The sequence below is a fragment of the Pongo pygmaeus genome, chromosome 7 (genome assembly GCF_028885625.2).
Source record: "Pongo pygmaeus isolate AG05252 chromosome 7, NHGRI_mPonPyg2-v2.0_pri, whole genome shotgun sequence".
Taxonomy (NCBI): Eukaryota; Metazoa; Chordata; class Mammalia; order Primates; family Hominidae; genus Pongo; species Pongo pygmaeus.
The window spans coordinates 118,761,410-118,785,542 of record NC_072380.2 but is presented as its reverse complement, the minus strand read 5'-3'; the positions used below and the strand labels follow the sequence as shown (position 1 = coordinate 118,785,542).

The window sequence follows — 24,133 nt, the reverse complement described above, 5'->3', positions numbered from 1 at the left end:
ATTTGGACTTACTACTATTAGTAAGTTCCAGTGAAATTTCAGCCTTACTCCATTCCCTTCCACAAAATAATCTAAATGATTAGCTCAGAGGTTTTCTATGTACAGTTATCTATAATGTATCTATTACTGTTTTTGCAAATCTCTGTGCCTCAGTCAGAAGAGGCAGTTGATGGAAAACTTTTTAAAAGTGCATAGTTTCTAACTAAGCTACGAACAACCTTTTATTTTCAGTCCCATTAGACAGCAAAAATAATTTTAAAACTGCAATACCAAAGAAAACTTTACCCATAATATTTAGGGACAAACATAATGTGTGCATGATATTCAAACACAAAACTCTTAATATATGATCAACAGCTATGCCTTAAAGGCTAATGTTAAAATTATCTCTCTCTAGGTATGTCTTAAAATTACCATGTCAGAATGGTAATTTTTTCTTCTTAGTTGTTCATTTCATATTTCAGATAATTAAAAACTGTATCTGAAACATTCACATGACTTTATGCTTTCTCTGTTATACACCCACAAATGTAACTGCTGATTTGAAATTTAAAAACATGCTGGCAAAGAGGTAAAAATCTCACTTCAATGATACTTTAGTCATGTGAAAGAACACCTTTCAACTTCTTTGGTCTTCTTAAGAATTTAAAAACCTAAATAGATGTAACAGAAAATGAAAGTCTAGTTCATTTCTGTGGTTTTTAATTTTTGAACTGCATTGTGCTAAAGTATCTCCCCCACCTCCCATGTTGGAAACTACATATGGAAAAACCAATTGCTACACTGACATACTTACCACAAGCAGACTACATTTTATAGTAGCCTGAAAGCTACTAACTTTAAAAATGCAAAGATATGTGATTTTATTTTCCCATTTTAAGACATTTTAAAATAAGGCACTTACATTTATTTATGTGACTAAACCATTTGGATGAATGAAAACAGAAGAAAATATTTTTCACTCAAAGCCATTTATCAGGGCTGTTAACATTCTTCTGCTTAATATGTGATGTATGACATCCAGTCACTGTGATCTATGCAAAGGGTGAAAAATAAATGAAAGAAAACAACCTTAGTCCATTAATATATTAATCAAAAAAGTAAGATCACATTTTATCTTAGAAAATGACTGCATTTAAGAGACTGCATTCAACAGCCCTAATGGATGATGTAGAATTTTTTTTTTAATATACAAACATTTAACGAGTTAACCTTTCTGGAATTTTTTTTAGTTGCCCATGTTTGTAAAGACTAAGACTTGTTTGTTGCATAAATCTTAGTAGCCTTCCTGTAAAGTGTAATTTGATATGTCGATGAAGGACCAGAGGTTAGTAAGGTAACCCAGGAACAAAGGAATCAATCACTGGAGGTTAGATTAACATCCAGAAAACAGTGATTCTACTACCTAGTATCTAATGTAAGAAAATATATTAATTTGTTCCTTGAACAAACAGTTGTTTGTAGCAAAACATAAATTCTAGTGTGTACCCAGCCAGTCTAATGATGTAGATTGAAGGAAGAGAGCTAATGTGCACTGGTGTCATTAATCTTGAAAATTCAATCATTGGAAACACATATTCAGTAATTGTACAGAAAGAATCCTCTAGACTTTAACCATGACCCAGATGAAATAAACCCATGACTCTAACATTTTTCTTTGGGGTGAAACAGTAACATAAATGCTGTGGTGGCTTCTTATTGTGCTAGCATACAATCAGCATACAAACAGCAATCCCTCCATTTTCTATGGGAAAACACACTTCCTCAACCAGTATATTCCACCTTTCCGGCCACTATGACTGGTGGAGGGCTCTTGACCTGACCAGGGATATTTGCTGGAATTTCTAAGAAGAGCAGTTTCCTCTTTCCTCTGTAAAAGGTACAGGAAGAGACTGTCCTCTTCACTAGGTTTGAACCTGGGAACATGAAGCTCTCAAAGCTTCTGGCAGCCATCTTAGAACCCTGAAGAGTAAGCCTGTTAAGGACATAGCCAAGACTTAGGAAGAGGAGCGAAGAAATTGCAATGGAAACTGCAGTGCAACTGGTCACATGGTGTGAGCCCTGAATTAAGTCCTGCCTAGAGTCACATAGAGCTCCTGGCTCCACTCACTCACACAGTCGTGAATCATGTCTCTCTTTTTTTCGCTCAAGAAACTTGAGATCAGGCTTTATGATTCTTGAGAGTAAAACAGTTGGAACTAATTAAAGCATAAATGATCACTTGCAAGGGCACAGCTGAAGTGTGGTGGAATTAGCAGAGTACAAGGACAAAGAGGGTGCCAGACATCATGCTAGCATCTTTACTTGTTTATGTCACCGAATCGTCACAGGAATCATAACCTATAATCTGGTGGATATGATTCTCAAAAAGTAGTAAGGTAGAAAGTAACTTGCCCAATTTTTTGTAGCTAGTAACCGAGGAATAGAGATTTGAATACAAACTTGTGCGGTGCTAAAGAGAATGTTCTTTCAAAGTTTCCATCTGTTTTGGTTTCCAACTTTAAGTCTTTAATTATTCCAATTGATCATATGCATATCAGTCACCATAAATTACAAATAAGAATACATACATTATTTATTTTACAATGAACAACATACAACAGGTTTTCAGATTTTTATTGAATCTGAAACGCTTCAATAAACCATAATGGCAACAACATTAAACTGGTATAAAAACATCCATTAACTTAATAACAGAGTTATCAACAAGGGCCAATCTTCAATTTTCTGATCATCAAAAAATACATCCTAGTTGAAAGACATTATGCATATGGTATTGTTTGGTTTTAGATATCTTTACCTAAAGCTCTACTTATGTTCATCCCAATTAGGAAAAAATAAAAAGGCGTTTAATCTTTTTGACAATTTAGGTGAATACTGAATTGAACATAATTAGAGAACCATCAGTTACCTTTTTTTGCCTCTAACAGAATCTAACAACTGAAAGGAGAAGCTCTTGAGCTAAATACAGGTTCTTGAGCATTTTTAAATAAACAGAAGAAACATGGATTTAACCAAGAAAATAAGCATGCTCTTAAGGAGGTTTGGATGGAGATTTTGAAAACTGTAAACTAAGCTGAAATGATGCTGAGTGACTACTGACCTCAGGCAAATCACTTCATAATTATCTTCATTTTAAAGATGAAGAAATAAAAGTTCCATAAAGTTAAGCTCATCTAAAGTCACAAACTACTAAGCAGGCTAGTGCCAGATTTGACTGCAAAGCTCTTGATCCTCCCTAAATGTCTGTGCCTCTTTCCTTGTAAATGGGTGGTTAGTATTCTGGCTCATCAGTCAGTCTTTTCCAAATACATCAGTTGATTGTCAAACTTGGTCAAAACACTGTTGTTCAAATCAAAATTGCAAAAATCAGGCTTCATAATCTAGAAGGCTGAGTTCAGTGTTTTGGTCAGTGGGGTCCCAGACCCAGGTCAAGCAACATGCACGTAATTCTGTAAAACAGACTACAGCCTGCACCTATTACTGTGCCCCCAGTGACAAACAGCATGTCTCTTTTACCTTCTTTAGGAGGATAGAGACAATTCTGAATCACAAAATCAGAAGGAACCACATCAGCCATCTGAGCCCAGGATTCAGATTCCAAACAACATCACAGAATGAATATTCCAGAGATAGAAGAGATACACTATTTATAAAGAAGACTGAAAGCCTGGGGAAATGTTCCAGGCTATTTGTTTCTTAAGATGAATAAGCATTTGTAAACAAAAGTAAAACCTTCCACAAATAAGGTTGCCTTTTTCCTGCATTGCTATTACTTATCTTTAACAATTATAAGATAAAATGAAATTTTAAAACAAGATATTCTCTTTGCCTTTGCTACAGCATAAATTTCAAAATCTTGCTCTGTGTGTGTGTGTGTGTGTGTGTGTGTGTGTGTTGTTGCTCCTGAATTCAGCAAGAACAACATAAGGTGTTTGATAAAACTCTCACATGACCCTCCTTCCAGCTGGGACAATAATTGACATGCCAGAGTAAGCAGCAAGTTTGTTTTTAGGTAAATGGAGCTGCCATCTTATCAATATTTCCTTTTCCCCCAAATAAATATGGTTTCTCCAAATAAGTATACTTTAAAGCATGGGTATTCCCTAGTACCCAAAATAACAAAAATGCTCGTTCTGTAGTCTTTATATTAATCTCCCCAAAACAGTGACACAGAATGTTCAGTCTTTGAAAGTGCGTGGTTAGAGCCTTTGCTGCAAACACCATTAGAAGAGAACTGATTTGAAATTCTGCTTCCTCTAACTACCAGTGCCAGCCAGCCCATTGTCTTCTACCACTGTGGCTATCAGAAGTGCAAAAGGGCACACATCCATTCAACAAGTATCTGCAGGGAAGGAAACCACCTCTCCTTACTCAGATGTCAAACAAAATCAATAATCATTTGCTAAGGAAAGGAAAAGGGAGACAAGAACTGACCCCTTTCACCTCAAATTTCTCATTTCCTCCTTGTCTAGGCTGTACAGAAATCCATGTAACTGTTTTCTCCTTAATGATTTCTTCTGCCTTCTGCATCTCACCAATTGTGTTCTGAAGTCTTTTTAAGAATCAGGAAATATCTCTATAATCGCTCCAAATTCAATGAAAATGAATGCCCATCTTATGTTTCTTTGTACAGATACTTTTAGAGATATATCTGGGTATTGCAAGTGCAAGAGTCCTAGTGTCTAGAACAGAACCTGCTACTGCTGAGTTTACAAATGCTTATTGAATTTACAAATATGATTATCATTGGTTCAAATCATATTTATGGGGTTTTCACGTAGTCCAATGACAGGTGCATTCTATCAATACCAGTGTTGCTTACACTGAAGTCATCTTTTCCTCAGTTCTTTCACTATTCCCTTGGGAAAGAGGAAGCCTCTCTAATAGCAAGAATATGCAATTGAACAAACCAATTCAGTAAATATAGAAGCAGAGAAACTGAGGTTGCCTTTGTGAAAAACAAAGGCTCTCCCCACTGCCTTTTTCCAAGACAGGCACAAATCCCCATTCCACCTAGAAGCAGAAAAGAGCTGTTTGTGTTTGTATGCACAGGAGAAAGGGCAGGGCAGTGGGGGTGGGGTGGGTGGCGTTGCTGGGTGCCCCAGAGTCTTAGCAGGAGTATCAAGTCTGCTGCAACACAAATCCCTGAGGGACAGTAATAGGTAAGGGTGATTGGAATGGTTATTAGAACAAGAAAGGAAGTAAGCAACCCTAATGATGATACCTTCGGAATGAATTCTGAAACAAACTAATAACAAAAATGGGTGGAATGGTGAAACAGAAGAGGGGGTAGAAACAATGACCAAATTTTAGTTTCACTAGGCCTCATTGTGCTAATGACAAGGCTTTTACCTATTAAGTGCTCTGAGCTCCTGCATGCAGGGGATATTAGAACAGTATCTTATTACATTTATAAGTGTAAGGTATTGTTCCTCCTTTCTAGGCAACATATTGTGCTACGGAATCAAAAGGCTTGATGCTTCTCAATACGCTCCATGCTGTCGATTTCAAATGGAAATTAAATACAATACGAGAAAATTATACGACATTCTTACCTTTCTATGTAGATACCTATAAATACTAAGATTTCATTTTGGAATATTTTGGGGGGTTTCAAATAAATATTTGTCTAACATTTTTCTCTGATTGTTCAATCCCTCACTTGATAAAGAACTTACAAGTTGTAATTTTAATTAAATTCATTTTAATTAAAAATTAAGATTATCGCTTTTAAAAAGCAATTACCAAACAAGTTCAGTGAAATTGGTACAGCAGAATAGTTTTGATTTGGTTTTATCAAACAATGTTTACTTAGCTCACATGCACATATGCATATAATTCACCTTTTAGAAATTCTCAATATGTCTTAGGAGTTTTTGTTTTTTAAAGGATGAAAAACAGTTCTGCCAAAAGGAAGCCTCTTTAATTTCCTTAAAACGAGTGTTTTTGAACATGGACCATTTTGCAAAGAAAGTCTCTTATTAACTACTCTTGATTTTCAAGATGGACTTCCAATAGGAATATTTGAAAGTATCCTAAAAGGGGTGCTTTTAATGTTAAGCACATCTTGCTGAAAGCCAGGTTTCTCAAATTAAGCATTACTGACATTTGGGCTGGATAATTGCAGAAGGCTGTCCAGTTTATTGTAGAATGTTCGCAGCATCCCTGGCCTGGCCCACAAGACACCAGCAGCACCTCTCCCCCAAAGTTGTGACAACCAAAAATGTCTCCAGACATTGTCAATATCCCCTAGGGGGCAAAACTGCCCCCAGTGGAGAATCACTACTCTAAGCCTATCAATAAGATCTATCCCTAAAGTGAGAGAAAGTGATTTCTCTTCTTCCAGTTTGACTGACATCTCTATTTCTCATTCTGCCTCAAGCCATTTCACCACCTTTACTTTCTTCTTCTTCTTCTTCTTTTTGTTTTTCTTTGTAATGACTTTATCTTAGGGCAACAAAGATTCCATTGACTATTTTCTAAAGCTTACCAGGATTTAGGGAACAATCCTCCAGAGAAAAAGTGTCCAGTTAGGCTTCCACTTAAGGACTAGGAACCAGCCCAAGGGTACAATCCTTTGTATTTCAAATGCAGGAGGTGGGGAGTAAAAGATTCTCTCATCTCACATTAAATTTAGCATTCTATAATGAAGCCTTTTCCTGCACACACTCATAAGATCTACCCGGACCTAATCTCTGCTTTTATATGACACCCTAATCAATCTGGCAGACTTTCCCTCTTCCGTGGCCCCCAAACAAAACAATGCAGGCAAACATATCAGATGATGTTTTATTTGAACAGCATTCTGTGCAGAACATAATTAATGGCTGAAATGATCATTTATTTTACCTTCACATGATTTATAATAATGACTGAAAAAAATCATAGCCATAAAAGCCAATAATGACAGAAGTCTTTTTATTCAAATTTCCCACCTTACAGATGCCCAGAATAATCAACATATTTCAAAGGGTATATTTCAAAAACGTACTAGCAACTCAGCCAGACACTGTCACATGGAATAAGAAGACATGCCCTGGACATTAGAACCATGCTGTTCTCGCTCTTGTGTCCCTCCACGGGACAGACATCACCTTGCAAAACAACCCGTGCCACTGTCCCCAACAGTTTTCCACAGAGTTCTTGTTTCCCTTCATCTGAATCTTCTCTGTGCAATTTGATGTCCTGAACTATTTCTGACGGTTGCACACAAGATCTCAGGAACTGGACATTTTAGTTATGAGACCAGCCCTCTTAGATAGCAGACAGTAGATACAGTGCTTGCCCTCCCTTCTTTGCATCCTTCCAGAGTTGCCTTCATCCTCATTTCCTGCATCTGGTAAAGTCTCTCTGAAAATGTGAAACCGACGATAGGACATGGCAAGCTGGATGGAGAAACCGACAACCCCTCCCCCACTCTCACCCAACGCCGGGCCAGTCCTGTTTCGGATCCTGCACACTGTGGAAGCTTCTTGCTTCCTTGTTTTGGTGGGTGAAATCTTTGCTGTTCAAAAGGGCGTTTTTACATAGAAATTTTAGGACGTGTTTATTCTAGTAACCTAGTGTTTTCTTTTTTCGCTATATTTACATGTGGAGAACTCCAGAGAGGCCCCCACCAGAGATCCCTTAAATGCTGGTCTCCGTCCCTGCTTCTCGGCCCCGCTGGCCTTTTGGAGCCATTGTGCTTCCCAGTCCGCGGGCAACAATCACAGCATCCCCTGCAAGGGGCAGCAGAGTGAACCGCAGACCCCTGGAGAGACGCCTTGGAGATGGACCCTTTGGATTTGGGAACCCCTCTGACGGCCAGGACTCCCAGGATTCCCTTCCATAGAGGGAGTCCACGGTGGTCGCAGCCGGCGGCTGAGTCCTCCTTAGAGTGCCGAATCAGAGAAGACTCGCATCAGATTTGGGATGTAAGCGGAGAGGGAGAGGTTAGAAAGAGGCATCATTGGATAAGCAAAGAATGCTACCTTGGGAAAAGGAGGCAGAAAAGACGTAGGGAAGCATGTTCCCCTTAATCCCTTCCCCGTGCCGCCCGTAGATCCCTGGATCTTCTTGTCATGGAGACAGGCTGCAGCCACACACGCGACCCCGGGCCGGAAACATGCACACGCGCGCGCACACACACGCCCCGCCGCGAGTTGCACGCTGCAGACTTCTGCCTGACTTCCCGGCCAAAAACACCGCACCTCTGGGGCCAGACCACGAATTCCTGTGGCCTAGAACTGATACCACTCCCCCTACCCCACCCTACCCCCGCAATACACATATTCAGACCCTACACTGCACCCTGAGCGTGCCGGGAATCACTTAAGGGAAGCCCGAGCAGCTCCCCCCGTAAACGACTACCTTCCTCACTGCCTGATGTCTATTTAAATCTCCTACAAGCTCGCCTACAGCGAGCCGAGGTGCGTCCAAGCCAGGTAGTAGACGGAGGAGGAGCCCGGGGTGAAAGTGAACCTCAGAGAACAGTACTAAATCACTATTCAAGGGGCGGCACGGGGAAGCCTCCAACCCTCTCCTGAACCTTTCAGGCCCTACCAGCAGCCCAGTTCCTCCGCCCGATACTGCACAGCTCCCCTCCTCTTCACCCAAATCCCTCAGCGATTTTCCAGTCGGCCCTCCAGGCCACTTTCTACATCCATCCTTTCCCCAGCCAGTTCCCAACATGTGGCCTCGCGTACTCTAGCCGGAGACAGATTCCAGGCTGACTCCATCATGATGTGCCCCCTAACCTTGTACTGATTCCCCAAATTATCCGAGTCCACTCGCCCCTTCGGAGCCCACTGTCCCTTCCACCGGCGTCCTTTGCTCTCGTCCAAATCTGCTTTCCACGCGCTCCACTTTCCACCCATCCTCCTGCCGCTCTGTTCCAGACACGCTTGCCCTCCACTCTGCGCCCCCAACACTGTGCTCTCACGCTGCTCCCACTCTATCCCCCAGCGACACCTCCACTTTCCTTCTGCGGCTGTCCCTGGCCGGGCTCCCGCGCCCCAAACCCAGCCTCCCCGCCCGGTCTCCTCCCTCGCTGCGCGGTCTTTCCTTCTTCCCAAGTCCGCCCTCTGGGCCCCCGCTGGAGCTAGTTCTGCCCTCCTGCTCTGCCCGTCGTCCCCGCTGGAGCATCCCAATGGCCACCCGCTTTCAAACTGGCTAAGAGGCTCGGAGAGGCGTCAGGCACAGGGGGCAGAGGCCAGCCGGCTCTCCCGGGCGCCAGCCGCGCCTCCCGCTATGCCTCCTGGACTCCCCCGGGCGCCAAGCCCTCACCCCAACGCCCAGCAGCCTCACAAACTTACTTGCGGGTCGCCAGGAGGGGGCTGCGGTGAGCGGCGGCGGGCCCCGCGGCGGCGAGTGCGCCCCTCTCGGCGGGGCTGGGCGGCGCGGCGCGGGCGCTGAGCTCCTGCGGCCGCGAGGTGAATGGGCTCAGCCTGACGCAGCCCAGCTCTGCCCCCGCTGCCGCCGGCGCCGCCGAGCGCTTGCAGACATGCTCAGTTTCCGGACCTGCCCGCGTGGAAGCTACCAAGAGCCGGCAGCGGCAGGGGGGACCGAGGGGCGCCGTGAGCCGGAGGCTACCACGCCGGGGGCGGGGGGAGCCACGCACCGCTAAAAATAGCTCCTGCGGAAGCCACGCTGGCTTAGCGCGCACCCCTCCCCGCGCGCGGCCCCTCTGGCTCGGGTTCGGGCTTCTGCGCTGGCTACCGCGGTGGGGACCAGAGCTCGCGGAGTCCTGCCAGGCATCTGCCTGCGCTAGGATCCCCATCCCGGTGGAGACGGCGCCTCTAGTTCAGGAGCCCACTCGAATAGCCTGGACTAAGCCAGAGCTGCCCCGATTTCGGGGTCCCGCCTGTCGGGCAGCTCTAATACTAGGCTCTCCCTAGAGAAGTAGAGGAAAGTTTTGTTAAAGCGATAAAAAAGCTTCTGCGCAGCAAGGAAATTTGTTCAGATTTACGGAGGAAAAAAATGTTTTTCAGATGCTTTGGTTGCTGGGAAAAACAAGGAGGAAAGGAAGGCGAAGTCTGACAGCCTAGAGAGGGACCCAAGGCAGCTTGGAGCGGGCTAAAGGGGGTTCTGCAAAGAGCTTCTAAAATTCAGAATTCTTTGCAAGGCGTTTGTGACTCCTCGTTCCGCAGTGTTTTGCATAATTCGTTGACACTCCACCCTGACCTTGGAGATTTTCTTGTTCCTGTCACCTGAACTGTAATTTACTGTCTCCGCATGCTGCCTTCACTCCTTCCCCCTCCAACCCGGTTTTAAATTACAAAACGAAAAGGGCGCAAACTCTGTATGGGTAGATTCCCAGACCTGAACTGCAACCTGGCTGTTCTGGAACCTTGAGGAAAGGAGCTGGTCCTGTTGCCGAGTTCGGGATGTATCCCAGATCTCCTGTGCATCCAGCAAACACTTCAAGCGTAGGAGCCTTTCAGCCACCTCACCTGCAAATTAGCTATTTCCCCCTCTTAGTGTTCACTGTATTCTACCTTAATTTCTGATCATTTATTATTATTTTTTAATTCTGTTCTTTAAAGTGAGAGGTACAGATATTTCCTGGGTCAAATTTCCGTCTTGTTTCACTCACCTCTCACAGCCACCCAATGAGAGAATCATTATTATTCCCATTTGACAGACAGGGATGTTGAAATTTAGCGACAGGCGCTCATCGCTTGCCTGGAATTATTTAGAGTGTTGAACCTAGGATTGCCCAGACTAGAAACTTTGATGGTTTCCGCATAACCTATTTCCCCGAGTCAATAGCTTTACCTGAGATAAGGGATCAAGAAAATTAGATACTATTCTGAGTGGTGTGGCGTGTCAACAATAAGCCAATTGATAAGCCGATTGATAAGCCGATTGCGGGTTTTGTTCTCCATTATTTTCACCTAATTTCTTTACAAGCATTCGCAGCTTAAATACGTTGAAACTGATAGCGTTTCATTTTTATTCTATCAGAAAGAATTTACTGAGAATCTTCTACAAGCAATGTATAGACTAGGTATGTATTTTATAATTATCTCAGTTCAGACTCTGTGATAAAGCTACTTTGTTTTCGCAGTATTATAAATTAGTTAGACTTTGCTAACCATACTAATTAATGTACATGTGATTTTTTCATAGAACTGTAGTGGAATTTGTCTATTTGGGTCAAGATGTCCTCCCTCCTAAGATATCTGCGCCCTTCCATCCCCACTTGCAATTTAGTGCCATGTGCACCCCAAAATAAGTAATCAATTAAGGTTTGATCTTTTACTTTTTTACTGAAGCTGCAAATGTCATCTGCAGGACCAGGGCCACTTTATAATGACAATATCATGTTTCTAATTTTCCATAGGTGATTCACTGGGAGATCAAAATGTGAATTTCCTTAGACTATCAACACAAATCATTCCTTTCTATCAGTGGTGAAAGAAGGTGAAAAATAAACTTTATTTTCATCCTGGTTGCTTTCATTCTTCCTCTTTCAGTAATTATTCTTAAGGTGCTATGGCACTCTGAACATCTTCATGCTACGGCATGCACACTACCCATAATCATGAAACAGGGAAGATCTTGATTTCAAAGTCTCTTTGGTGTCCTATGGAAAAGTGTAGCTCAAAAACGTACTGCATTGAGGACTCGAAGTAACAAGTGACAGGGACGCAATTCTAACTTAGGCAGAGAAAATGCATTGACCCGTGTAACTCAGAAGTACTAGAAATAGCAGGGCTTGTCCTGGGCTTAACAACATTAGGAAGAATATGATTTTCTCTTTCTCTAACTTGCTTTCGGCATTGCTTCCTCTGTTGGTTTCATTCCCCTCACATTATGTCCGTGGTGCCAGCCCTACACAGTCGACGAATTTTGTAACCTTACAAAGAAATCAAGTCTCTTGTTCTGTTGAGCAGATCAATCTTTGAAGGTGTACTCTTATTGGCTGTCCTGGCTCACACAATCAACCACCTGCATCCTCTTGGGGATGAAAGATTCTCAAAAGGGAAAAACGTATTTGGTTAGCAAAAGAAGGAATAGGGGATGTTTACAAGACAGAAATAATGGATATCCAGTAAACTCATAGACTGGCCTGTTTCCCCATGGACAAAAAAAGAACAGCAAGTGTGTTGGGAGGTCCGTTGGTTTCAGTTATTCAGAAATGAACAAGATAATAATAATGCTTTGAAGTGAAATTTTCCCATCTCTTTTTAGGCTCAGTTGCTTTGATTTGCCTGCCTAAGGGTAACAGAGAGTCCCTTCTTTGTTGCCTTTTCATCTTTATTTCAGGGCCCTGGTTATTTCCAAGGTGGTGCCACTCATTAAAGACAGCTAATGAGCCACCCAGCCAACTGATGCTTTCAGTCCCCAATCTGTCTCTGCAGGAAAAGGATGTTTTCCATATTATTAAAGCTCATTTTTTTTGTTTTGATCTAATGTACTTGATCATTATGTAAACCATTTGATAACAAAAAGTGGGGGTTTTCCCATTGTGCCTCAAAACATGAACAGATAGGGGGAAATGCTGCTGTCCTTATAGTTTTGTATTATTTCTTATGCTAGAATTATTTGAATAATTGGCTGTCTTTTTTCTCTTTACTTATCTTATGCAATTTGTTTGTTACCTCCTTTAATATTTGTTATTCTAGGAATAAATCAATGCAATCCATGAGTCATCTCATTTAAAGTGCATTCTATAGTTACATTAAACTTATCAAATCCAGGATCTTTTCCTTGAACTTCTTCTCATGACTTTGTACATTGTCTTCCAGGAACTCCACCCTTAGCTCTGTCACACCACAGCACATATCTTTTTTTTTTTTTTTTTTTTCTCTAAAACGGATTCTCACTCTGTTGCCCAGGCTGAAGTGCAGTGGCACTATCTCAGCTCACTTCAACCTCTGCCTCCAGGATTCCAATAATTCTCCTGTCTCAGCCTCCCACAGACCACATCTTAACCTACACCTCAGATTATTCCTCTTTTCTTCACCTAGTTCTCATCTCTGTAGTTCTTTGTCCCTCTGTACACCACTCTGCCTTTTGTTTTAGTTATCTACATACTTGCTTCTCCTCCCCGACTAAACGGCAAGTTTCTGGAGGATTGGGACAATGGCAAATTTGTATTTGTGTGTATTTTATCTTCGTCAGTGCTCAAATAGGTGCTTGCTGATGCACTGAGGGATTATAGGAGAGGAAGTGAATATTAAAGTCTGAAACGGGGAATGCATGAGGTGGGCACTAATTCATCTGCTTTCAGGGAGTCAAGGAAACATGGAGAGAGCTGATGCTGGAGGTAGGCTGACATGCAATATACACTACTTCTTTCACCATTTTGTGTAGGGATACCTCTGTATAGTCCCTTCTTTTCTCCTTTACTTTGTCTTACTTTGAATTCCTTCACTGAGATCTATGCTACACTGCCAAGCATCTGGTATACTTCCAGGTATTGGCACTGACCACTGAGCATATTCTCCTTCCATTGCACAGGGCAAACCATTTTAGATACTTGAACACTAGCCTGTCTTTCTACTGCACTTCTTTTATACCAAATTTGCTTTTAGAAAATCAGAACCAAGGTAGAAATGTGAAGCAATTTGTAAATGAATTTTTTAAGGGAAAAGGAAATACCAAGACAGCGTCATTAAAGAGCTATTAAAAGTTTGTCTTCTTGATAGCTATTTTCCCATTGTGAAAAAAATTAAATTTGGAGAACTAAATAGGAGTAGTTCAAAGTCACTTATGCCCAAATTATTTTTTCATTTCGTGACTATAGATAAATGTCACAACAGATTCATTAATGATATGTACTAAAGATATAAATGCACATTTCTCCCCTCTCTCTGCACTTTCAGGCTGAACCAATTCTAGATAATAGTCATGGGACATTAAGGATCACGCAGTATTTGTGAATCAAAGATGCTTCTTGACTAAAAGACTTAGCTCTGATGGCCCTTTCCTCAGGAAAGAAGAATGTGGATAATTATGTACTTCAAATACCAGGCTGCTCTTTTCTTGCCTCTGAATCTAACACAAACATGGCTTAGTTCTTGCAGAAGCAGCAAGATCCTGATAAAGCTACAACTCCTCTCACTTCTCTTTGAGTCCAATGCTACAATAACAAGTATGTTTAATGTGTGATCTCAAATTCTCAAATATAACTAAGAAATCTATGACCATTAGTTTATTTCAACAATGTTTTTAATATAATGGATTCAAAATACTACTCTGCATCAACTAATATTAATAATAATATTCAACATTTATTGGTACTTCTATGTGTCTCTTTCTGTGGTAGGCACTCCTTTGCATACTACTTATTTAATTCTCATAGCAATCCAATGAGGTATATAGCATTTTAGCCTATTTTTGGTTGGACATATAGAAATTCAACCTAAACTGGTGTAGGTGAAAAGGGAAATTTTCTGGCACAATAGTAGAGTGAAATATAACCTCCAGAAGACAGGGAGCTTCTCTGAGCCTCAGGAGGTGGAAATGCCATCACACTTCTGTCCATATCTCATCAGCAGGTATATTTTCCCACCTTGCAGACAGGCTTTTTTCACAGCCTGTATAGTCCTTGGATCCCTTCATTAAATAAGGACAGGATCTATTCAATTGGCTTTGGTTTAGAAGTTTCCAAAGAACTCAGTGGCTTGCTTCCAAAGAATATAGAAAAGGAAGAATAGCAACTTTACAGTGGAAAATGCTGGCCAAAACTATCTTAACCAAGTGATGAAGGCTTAACATCACCAGTGATGTCATGTGACTATCATTTACCATCTAATATGATGTAATGACAAAGGCACCTCATCTCTGTGGATTTCTTTCCAAAAACCTGAAACTCCAGTTGAATCATGAGAAAATATCAGATAAACCCAAATTGAGAGACATTCTACAAAATACCTGACCAGTACTCCTTAAAACTGTCAAAGTCATAAAAACCAAAAACTAAGCAACTATTATACAACGAAAGAGACCAAAAAGACACAACAGCTAAATCCATTGTGGTATCTTGAATTGTATCCTGGAACAGAAAGAGGACATTAATGAAAACAATTGGTGAAATATGGAGTTCAATTAATAGTAATGTAACAATGTTAATGTTAATAGTAATAAACCAATGTTAATGTTTTGACAAAGGTAAGATGTTAACCATGGGGCAAATTGGGTGAAGGATTACAGGAACTCTCTGTATTATTATTACAACTTTTCTAAAAACATAAAACTATTCTAAAATTTAAAAATGTATATTTTAAAAATACAGAGGAAAAGAAATCCCTGGGGAAAAACATGATCCAAGAAGCTTGGGTTAGGTGCCCATCCGAGACAGATTAACTGAATAGCAGGCAAGCACATCCAGCAGAAAAATGTCCCCTGGGGTCCAGACTTGGTATTCCAGCCATTCCCAGGGAATTAGAGTGGACAAGAGGGATGGAAGAATATAGTTGTGAAGCAGGCAGGACTGCAGCTGGTAAGTAACATAGATGAAAAAGCTGAAGGTCAAAGAACTAAGTACTGTATTTCATCAATCTAAGATAAAATAATCCACATGTTAACCTTCATAAAATTGGGATGTATCTTTTCTTTCTTGGTGATTTGTCAACAATGTTGCAGATGTGACAAAATATGGTAATTTTTTTAATGATAGTAAATTATAAGGCCCAGGATTCCACCACAGGTTCTTAGTTTAACTGTCATTCTTTTCAGGCTTTCCTTGATATTGACCACACTGTCATATAAAACAAATGCTGATTATGTAGACAAAACTGCAAGAACAAAAGTAGAATTGAAACCATGGAAAATTGACCTAAGAATTTATCAATCTAATAAAGTCATCAAGACACTATACACATCTAGAGACACCAAATTAGATAGAATTCTGTGAAATTAGGATAGTCGAGGACCAAGATGTAGGCTATTTGACATGTAATATACAAGATAAGTTATAACACTCCATTTTAGAAATTTTAAGTTGACATTTCAGTTCAAGTAGCTAGAAAGAAGCTAGATATATTTTTAAAATAACTTTTCTTAGCCCTGCACCTCATTAGTTTAATAAGATACTAATGAAACCAGGTAACATGGCATTTGTGTTTCATTCCTTTAATACACAATAACATACTATTAGGAAAACAACTGAAGACAATGAGTCAGAGCCTCTACCAATTTCACTTTTTAATTCATTATCATTTATTGTACACCTGTTATTAGCCATATACCCTAGTGATATATATTTTTAAAAAGATAGATACACTTGTTTCCTGCTTTCATGAAACTTGTGTTTCAGCTTAAAAGAAAGAGGTTTCAGAGTGTAATTACAGTGAGGTAAGAATTTTAAAACTGTAGAAGTTTTGGGAGCATATAGCCAGGGAATTTAATCTAGTCCAGAAGGACTGAAATGGCCTAAGGAAGTGATACTTAAGCTGATACTTTTAATAAAATAAGTACTGACATTTATTAAGCACTTGCTGTGTGCCAGGCACTAACTTCAGTGCTTTACCCAACCTGACAGATACAGTCCAGATGGCTAGCTCATCATATGTTCAGACCTCTTTCTAGAGGTTTTATTGTAGGCATAAGCTGAATGGCTAAAAGCCCACCTTTCTCAAACATCCTTGTAGCTGGATCCCCAGGTATAATTTAGGTTCTACCAGTTAGAAGTTTTTGGCTAGCACACTATCCCAAAACTCCGCTGACCTTTACATGCCTGCAGAAACACTTTTTTCTGGTTGCTTTACCTATAGCTACCTCATCTGAGGTAGTTGCCTTGAAAGATTGTGTGTATTTTCCATTCATTCACTTCTACCAATTTTCTTGGCCTCTAAGCCTATAGCATGAGTAAAATTTCAGCTGCCCGAGGAGTTTGGGGAGCAGGGGGAAATTACGAAGTCAACTCAAAGGAAATTCTGCATGCTTACAGAATAGCAATATTTATCTGTTTTTAAATTGTATTTGCATGAAGCATGAGAATATGTGTATGTGAATGGATTCGAGTTTGCTAAACCAAGGAAGAAAGAGGAGCATAATTTATTAATGTGGGGTCACTCATCAGAGAGTCTGTCTTTAATGTTCTAGCAGTTGGAAAAGGTTCTAACAAGTTGTTCACTTGGTTAACTTAATCCTGGTATTAATGTAAATGTAAAATATGCAGTGAACTGTGATAAATGAAGATGTTAAAAATTCCTAGCTGTGATATAACAGGGATCTGAGAAGGTATGGAGATGGGGATGTTGGAGTGGCATTACCCAGGACTATTGGCTCAACAACTCCCTGTTGGTCTCTGGGAAGGCCCAGAAGACCCTGCTTTCACCAAAACACCAAGTGCTGCATTGACTTCCCTCTTTTGCCAAGAATAAAGGTGGGAGATACTGATATTTAAGTGGTTTCTAAGATTTGATGTAAATGAAAGACTATTAGGGTGAAGGAGGCCAAGGGAGCAATTTAATCACCAGAATCAAGGTGGATGTGATTGTCATTATATCATTATAGATTATCATTATATTATTATCAATCTATTTTATTTATTTGATAGGCCTCTAATGGTTAGCATAAAGGTGTGACTCACCTATAAAATATCATAGGGTCCTTAGGATGGAAAAACCTGAGTGTTACTCTCAGGTCCTGCTTAATCTATATAACTGAGATAGCTTTAGTTTTGGTGAACATACACCTGACTTAAACCATCAAAACAGAGAATCATGACTCTTCATCTAAATTCCAGACCTGGATTAAAATGGCAAAGAGGGGGCAGGACTAGCTTGCAGCTCCTGCTCAAATGGACAGAGCAGCATATGGATTCTCACATTGTGAACTTTTACTCCAAGAACTACTGCAGGAACATACCAGGAAAGCTGAGAGAATCCACAGACCCTTTGAAGGAACTGGATCACTGCTGCAGGTTCCCTGAGATGCTGAAAAACTATGACTCTGCTTGCATTCTCAATGGGGAGGCTCATTGTCTGGGGCAAGTGCTAAGCCTTGGTCACTGGCTGCCTGGAAATACACTTGGTGCTGTTGCGGCAGGGGGCACGGCGGTAGTGAGACTGGCCTTTAGGACTACCGGCTCCATGGGAATGGGGTGAGGCCTATGACTGCCAGCCTTCCTCCACTTCCCTGGTGACCTTTATGACTCAACAGAGGCAGCCATAATCCCCTGGGAATATAACTCCATTGGACTGGGAACCACACCACTATCACCCACAGCAGCTACAACAAGCCCCGCAAAAGGAAAAGCTGAGCTCAAACATGCTTATCCCTGTCTCCACCTGGTGGTATTTCTCTACTCACCCTGGTAGCCAAAGACAAAGGTCATAATCCTCTGGGAGCTCTATGGTCCTGTCCACCACCTGAGAAACCTGAGTACTTAATCAAGTTTTCCTAGGGCAAGTTTGCATCCTTCCTGTAGGACTGCAGTTGATGGTGTCTGGAAAGTGCCACCTCCTGGCTGGAGGCCAACCAACACAAAACCAGTGGTCCAAACAAAAACAAAACCAAGGACTCTCACAGAGTCCACTGCTCTCCCCTGCTACCTCCACCAGAGCACATGCTGGTATCCACAGCTGCAAGACTTGAAGATAAGTCACATCACAGAACTCTTTTCAGACACTCCCCAGTACCAGCCTGGAGCCTGGTTGCTCCACTGGGTGACTAGATGCAGAAGATCAAAAACAGCCACTATAATTTGGGTCCCAGGAAGCCAGTTAAAAACCAAACCAAACCCAATTATAAACCACACCAAGGGAGCATTCCATGGGACAAAAGAATGTGAACAGCAGCCATTGATTCCCAGATCTGCCCTCTGACATAGTCTACCCAAATGAGAAGAAACCAGAAAAACAATTCTGGGAATATGAGGAATCAAGGTACTTTAACACCCCCAAAAGATCATACCAGCTCTCCAACAATGGATCCAAACCAAGATGAAATCTGAATTGCCAGATAAAAAATTCAAGGTCAACTAATAAGCTAATCAAGTAGGCACCAGAGAAAGTGAAGTCCAACTTAAATAAGTCAAAAACATGATACAAGATATGAGCGGAAAATTCCTCAGTGAAATAGATAGCATAAATAAAAAACAATCACAACTTCTGGAAGTCAAGGACACACTTAGAGAAATGCAAACTGCACTAGAAAGTCTCAGCAATAGATTCAAACAAGCAGAAGAAAGAACTTCAGAGCTCGAAGACAAGGCTTTCAAATTAACCTAACCCATTAAAGACAAGAAAAAAATAATTTTAAAACAAAGCCTCCAAGAAGTCTGGGACTATGTTAAATATCCAAACCTAAGAATTATTGGTGTTCTTCGGGAAGAAATCTAAAAGTTTGGAAAACATATTTGAGGGAATAATCGAGGAAAACTTCCCTGAGCTGAGTACAGATCTAGATATCCAAATACAAGAAGCTCAAAGAACACCTGGGAAAATCATCGCAAAATGGCATTGCCTAGGCACATAGTCATCAGTTTATCTAAAGTCAAGATGAAAGAAAGAATCTTAAGAGCTGTGAACAAAAGCATCAGGTAACCTTTAAAGGAAAATCTATCAGATTAACAGCAGATTTCTCAGCAGAAACCTTACAAGGTAAAAGGGATTGGGATCCTATTTTTAGCCTCTTTAAACAATTTTCAGCCAATAATTTTGTATGTAGCAAAACTAAGCTTCGTTAACGGAGGAAAGATGCAGTGTTTTCTAGACAAACAAATGCTGAGAGATTTTGCCACTACCAAGCCAGCACTACAAGAACTGCTAAAAGGGCTCTGAATCTTGAAACAAATCTTCAAAATACACCAAAATAGAACCTCCTTAAAGCATAACTCTCATAGAACCTATATAACAATAACACAATGAAAAAAACCCCAACATATTCAGGCAACAAATAGCACAGTGAATAGAATAGTACCTCATATCTCAATACTGACATTTAATGTAAATGGTCTAAATGCTCCACTTAAAAGCTATGGAAGGCAGAATTCACCAACCAAGTTTCTGCTGTCTTTAGGAGACTCATCTAACACATAAGGACTCACATAAACTTAAGGTAAAGGGGTGGAAAAAGATATTCCATGCAAACAGACACCAGAAGTGAGCAGGAGTAGTTATTCTTATATCAGACAAAACAAACTTTAAAGCAACAGCAGTTAAAAAATACAAAGAAGGACATTATATAATGATAAAAGGACTAGCCCAGCAGGAAAATATCAGAATCCTAAATATAGATGCACCTAACACTAGAGATCCCAAATTTATAAAGCAATTACTAATTGTTTTAGAGCTAAGAAATGAAATAGATGGCAACACAATAATAGTAAGATGGCAACACAATAATAATAAGCTAAGAAATGAAATAGATGGCAACACGATAATAGTAATAATAATAGATGGCAACACAATTAATACTCCACTGACAGCACTAGATGGGTCATCGAGACAGAAAGTCAACAAAGAAATAATGGACTTAAACTATATCCTACAACAAATGGACTTAACATATATTTGCCAAACATTCTACCCAGCAACTTCAGAATATACATTATTTTCATTAGCATATAAAACAGCCTCCAAGATAGACCACATGATATGCCACAAAACAAGTCTCAGTAAATTTAAGAAAATCAAAATTATATCAAATACTCTCTCAGATGACAGTGAAATAAAATTGGAAATCAACTCCAAAAGGAACACTAAAAATCATGCAAATACATAGAAATTAAATAACCTGCTCTTTAATGATCATTGGGTCAACAATGAAATCAAGATAAAAATTAAAAAGTTCTTTGAACTGAACAATAGTAGTGACAGAACCTATCAAAACCTCTGGGATACAGCAAAAGCAGTGCTAAGAGGAAAGTTCATAGCATTAAATGCCTACATCAAAAAGTCTGAAAGAGCGCAAATAGAAAATCTAAGGTCACACCTCATGGAACTGGAGAAACAAGAACAATTCAAACCCAAACCCAGCAGAAGAAAATAAAAAATGAATATCGGAGCAGAATTAAATGAAATTCAAAGAAACAAAAAATACAGAAGATAAATGGAACAAAAAGCTGGTTCTTTGAACAGATAAATAAAATTGACAGACCATTAGTGAGATTAACCAAGAAAAGTATCCAAATAAGCTCAACTAGAAATGAAATGGGAGATATTACAACTGATACCACAGAAACACAAAAGATTATTCAAGGTTACTATGTATCGGGGGAACCAGCCCCCAATATTTCAGCGTATGTTCTTTTCTATTTTCCCTAAGTGTCAGCCGGTCTGAGAAATAAAGAGAAAGAGTACCAAAGAGAGAAATTTTACAGCTGTGTCTCCTGGGGTGACATCACCTATTGGCAAGTTCTGTGATGCCCATCTGAGCTGCAAAACCAGCAAGTTTTTATTAGGAATTTCCAAACGGGAGGGGTGTGCGAATAGGGACTGTCTCACAGAGATCACATGCTTCAAATGGCAAAAAAGATCACAAGGGCAGAAGGGTAGAGCAAGGTCACAAGGCCAGGGTGAAATTAGAATTACTAATGAGGTTTCATATCCCACTGTGCACGCGTTGTCATTGATAAACATCTTAACAGGAAACAGGGTTCAAGAGCAGACAACCGGTCTGACTAGCATTTTACCATGCTGGAATTTCCTAATCCTAGCAAGCCTGAGGGCGCTGCAGGAGACCAGGGTGTATTTCATCCCTTATCTTCAGCTGCACAAGACAGACACTCCCAGAGTGGCCATTTTAGAGACCTCCCCCTGGGAATGCATTCTTTTCCCAGGGCTATTCCTTGATGAGAAAAAGAATTCAGTGATATTTCTCCTATTCACTTTTGCAAGAAGAGAAATATGACTCTGTTCTGCCCTGCCCCTCAGGCAGTCAGACCTTATGGTTATCTCCCTCGTTCCCTCAACATTGCTGTTATCCTGTTCTTTTAGGATGCCTAGGTTTCATATTGTTCAAACACACATTTTACAAACAATTTGTACAGATAACACAATCATCACAGGGTCCTGAGGTGACATACATCCTCAGCTTACAAAGATGATGGGATTAAACGATTAAAGTAAAGACAGGCATAGGAAATTATAAGAGTATTGATTGGGGAAGTGATAAATGTCCATGAAGTCTTCACAATTTATGTTCAGAGATTGCAGTAAAGACAGGCATAAGAAATTATAAAAGTATTAATTTGGGGAACTAATAAATGTCCATGAAATCTTCACAATTTATATCCTTCTGCCGTGGCTTCAGCCGGCCCCTCTGTTCGGGGTCCCTGACTTCCTGCAACAACTATGAACACTTTTATGCACATAAACTAGAAAACCTAGAGGAGATGGATATATTCCTGGAAATAAACAACCCTCCTTCATTAAACCAGGAAGATAGAGAATCTCTGAATAGACCAATAGCAGTAGAGAAATTGAAATGGTAATAAAAAAATTGCCAACAAAAAATAAAATCCAGAACCAGACAGATTCACAGCTGAATTCTGTCAGACATTCAAAGAAGAATTGGTACCAATCCCATTGACAGTATTCTAAAAAATAGAGAAAGAGGGAATCCTCCCTAAATCATTCTATGAAGCCAGTATCACCCTAATACCAAAACCAGGGAAGGACATAACAGAAAAAGAAAACTAAAGACTAATAACCTTGATGAACATAGATACTAAAATCCTCGACAAAATACTAGCAATCCAAATCCAACAGCATATCGAAAAGATAATCCATCATGATCAAGTGGGTTTCATATCAGGGATGCAAGGATGGTTTAACATACCTAAGTCAATAAATGTGATACACCACATAAACAGAATTAAAAAACAAAAATCACATGCTCATCTCAATAGATACAGAAAAAGCATTTGCAAAAATCCAGCATTCCTTTATGGTTACAACCCTCAACAAAATTGACATAGAAGGGATTGTACCTTAAGGTAATAAAAGCCATCTACAACAAACCCACAGTCAACATTATACTGAATGGGGAAAAATTGAAGGCATTTCCTCTGAGAACTGGAATAAGATAAGGATGCCCACTTTTAATACTTCTATTCAACATTGTACTGGAAGTCCTAGCAAGAGCAATCAAAAAAGAAAGAAAGAAAGGGCATCCAAATCAGTAAAGAGAAAGTCAAACTGTCGCTATTTGCTGATGATATGATTGTATACCTAGAAAACCCTAAAGACTCATCCAAAAAGCTCCTAGAACTGGTAAATGAATTCAGCAAAGTTTCATGGTACAAAATGCAAATAAGTAGCTCTGCTATACACCAACAGCGACCATGCTGAGAATCAAATCAAGAAATCAACTACTTTTGCAATCATTGCAAAAAAATGCAATATTTAGGAATATACCTTACCAAGTAGGTGGAAAGACCTTTATAAGGAAAACTACAAAACACTGCTGAGAGAAATCATAGATGACACAAACAAATGGAAACATGTCTCATGCTCATGGATGGGAAGAATCAACATTGTGAAAATTACCATACAACTAAAAGCCATCTACAAATCGAATGCAGTTCTCATCAAAATACCAACATCGTTCTCCACAAAACTAGAAAAAACAATCATAAAATTCATATGGAACCAAAAAAGAGTCTGCATAGCCAAAGCAAGACTAAACAAAAAGAACAAATCACATTACCCAACTTCAAACTGTATACTGTAAGGCCATAGTCACCAAAACACCATTGTACTGGTATAGAAATAGGCACATAGACCAATGGAAGAGAATAGAGAACCCAGAAATAAAGCCAAATACTTCAAATCAACTGATCTTTACAAAACAAATAAAAAAATAAAGTGGGAGAAGGACACTCTATTCAACAAATGATGTTGGGATAATTGGCTAGCTACATGTAGGATAATTAAACTGGATCCTCATCTCTCACATTATACAAAGGTCAACTCAAGATGGATCAAATACTTAAATCTAAGACCTGAAACCTTAAAGATTCTAGAAGATAACATGAGAAAAACCCTTCTAGACATTGGCCCAGGCAAAGACTTCATGACCAAAACCCCAAAAGCAAATGCAACAAAACCAAAGATAAATAGATGAGACCTAATAAAACTAAAAAGCTTCTGCACAACAAAAGCAATGATCAACAGAGTTAATGGACAACCCACAGAGTGGGAGGAAATCCTCACGATCTATACATCCAACAAAGGACTAATACAGAGAA

The 24,133-nt window shown here is 40.1% G+C and overlaps 1 protein-coding gene and 1 pseudogene across 3 annotated transcripts in view; both read right to left on the bottom strand.

The window, feature by feature from the left end:
• OXR1 (oxidation resistance 1) overlaps positions 1-9,487 on the bottom strand; it is a 488,540-nt gene extending 479,053 nt beyond the window's left edge. Inside the window, exons 1-2 of one of the 3 annotated variants that reach the window (XM_054497493.2) lie at positions 9,297-9,469; positions 905-1,034 (exon numbers count right to left, since the gene is read on the bottom strand). The gene's annotated coding sequence lies outside the window, so the exon portion shown is untranslated. Of the gene's footprint in view, positions 1-904; positions 1,035-9,296 lie in introns of all 3 variants that reach the window. The other 2 variants (XM_054497496.2, XM_054497491.2) reach the window with 2 other exon arrangements.
• A 297-nt stretch (positions 9,488-9,784) lies between these two features.
• Positions 9,785-24,133, bottom strand: part of LOC134739973 (monocarboxylate transporter 14-like) — a 54,109-nt pseudogene continuing 39,760 nt past the window's right edge.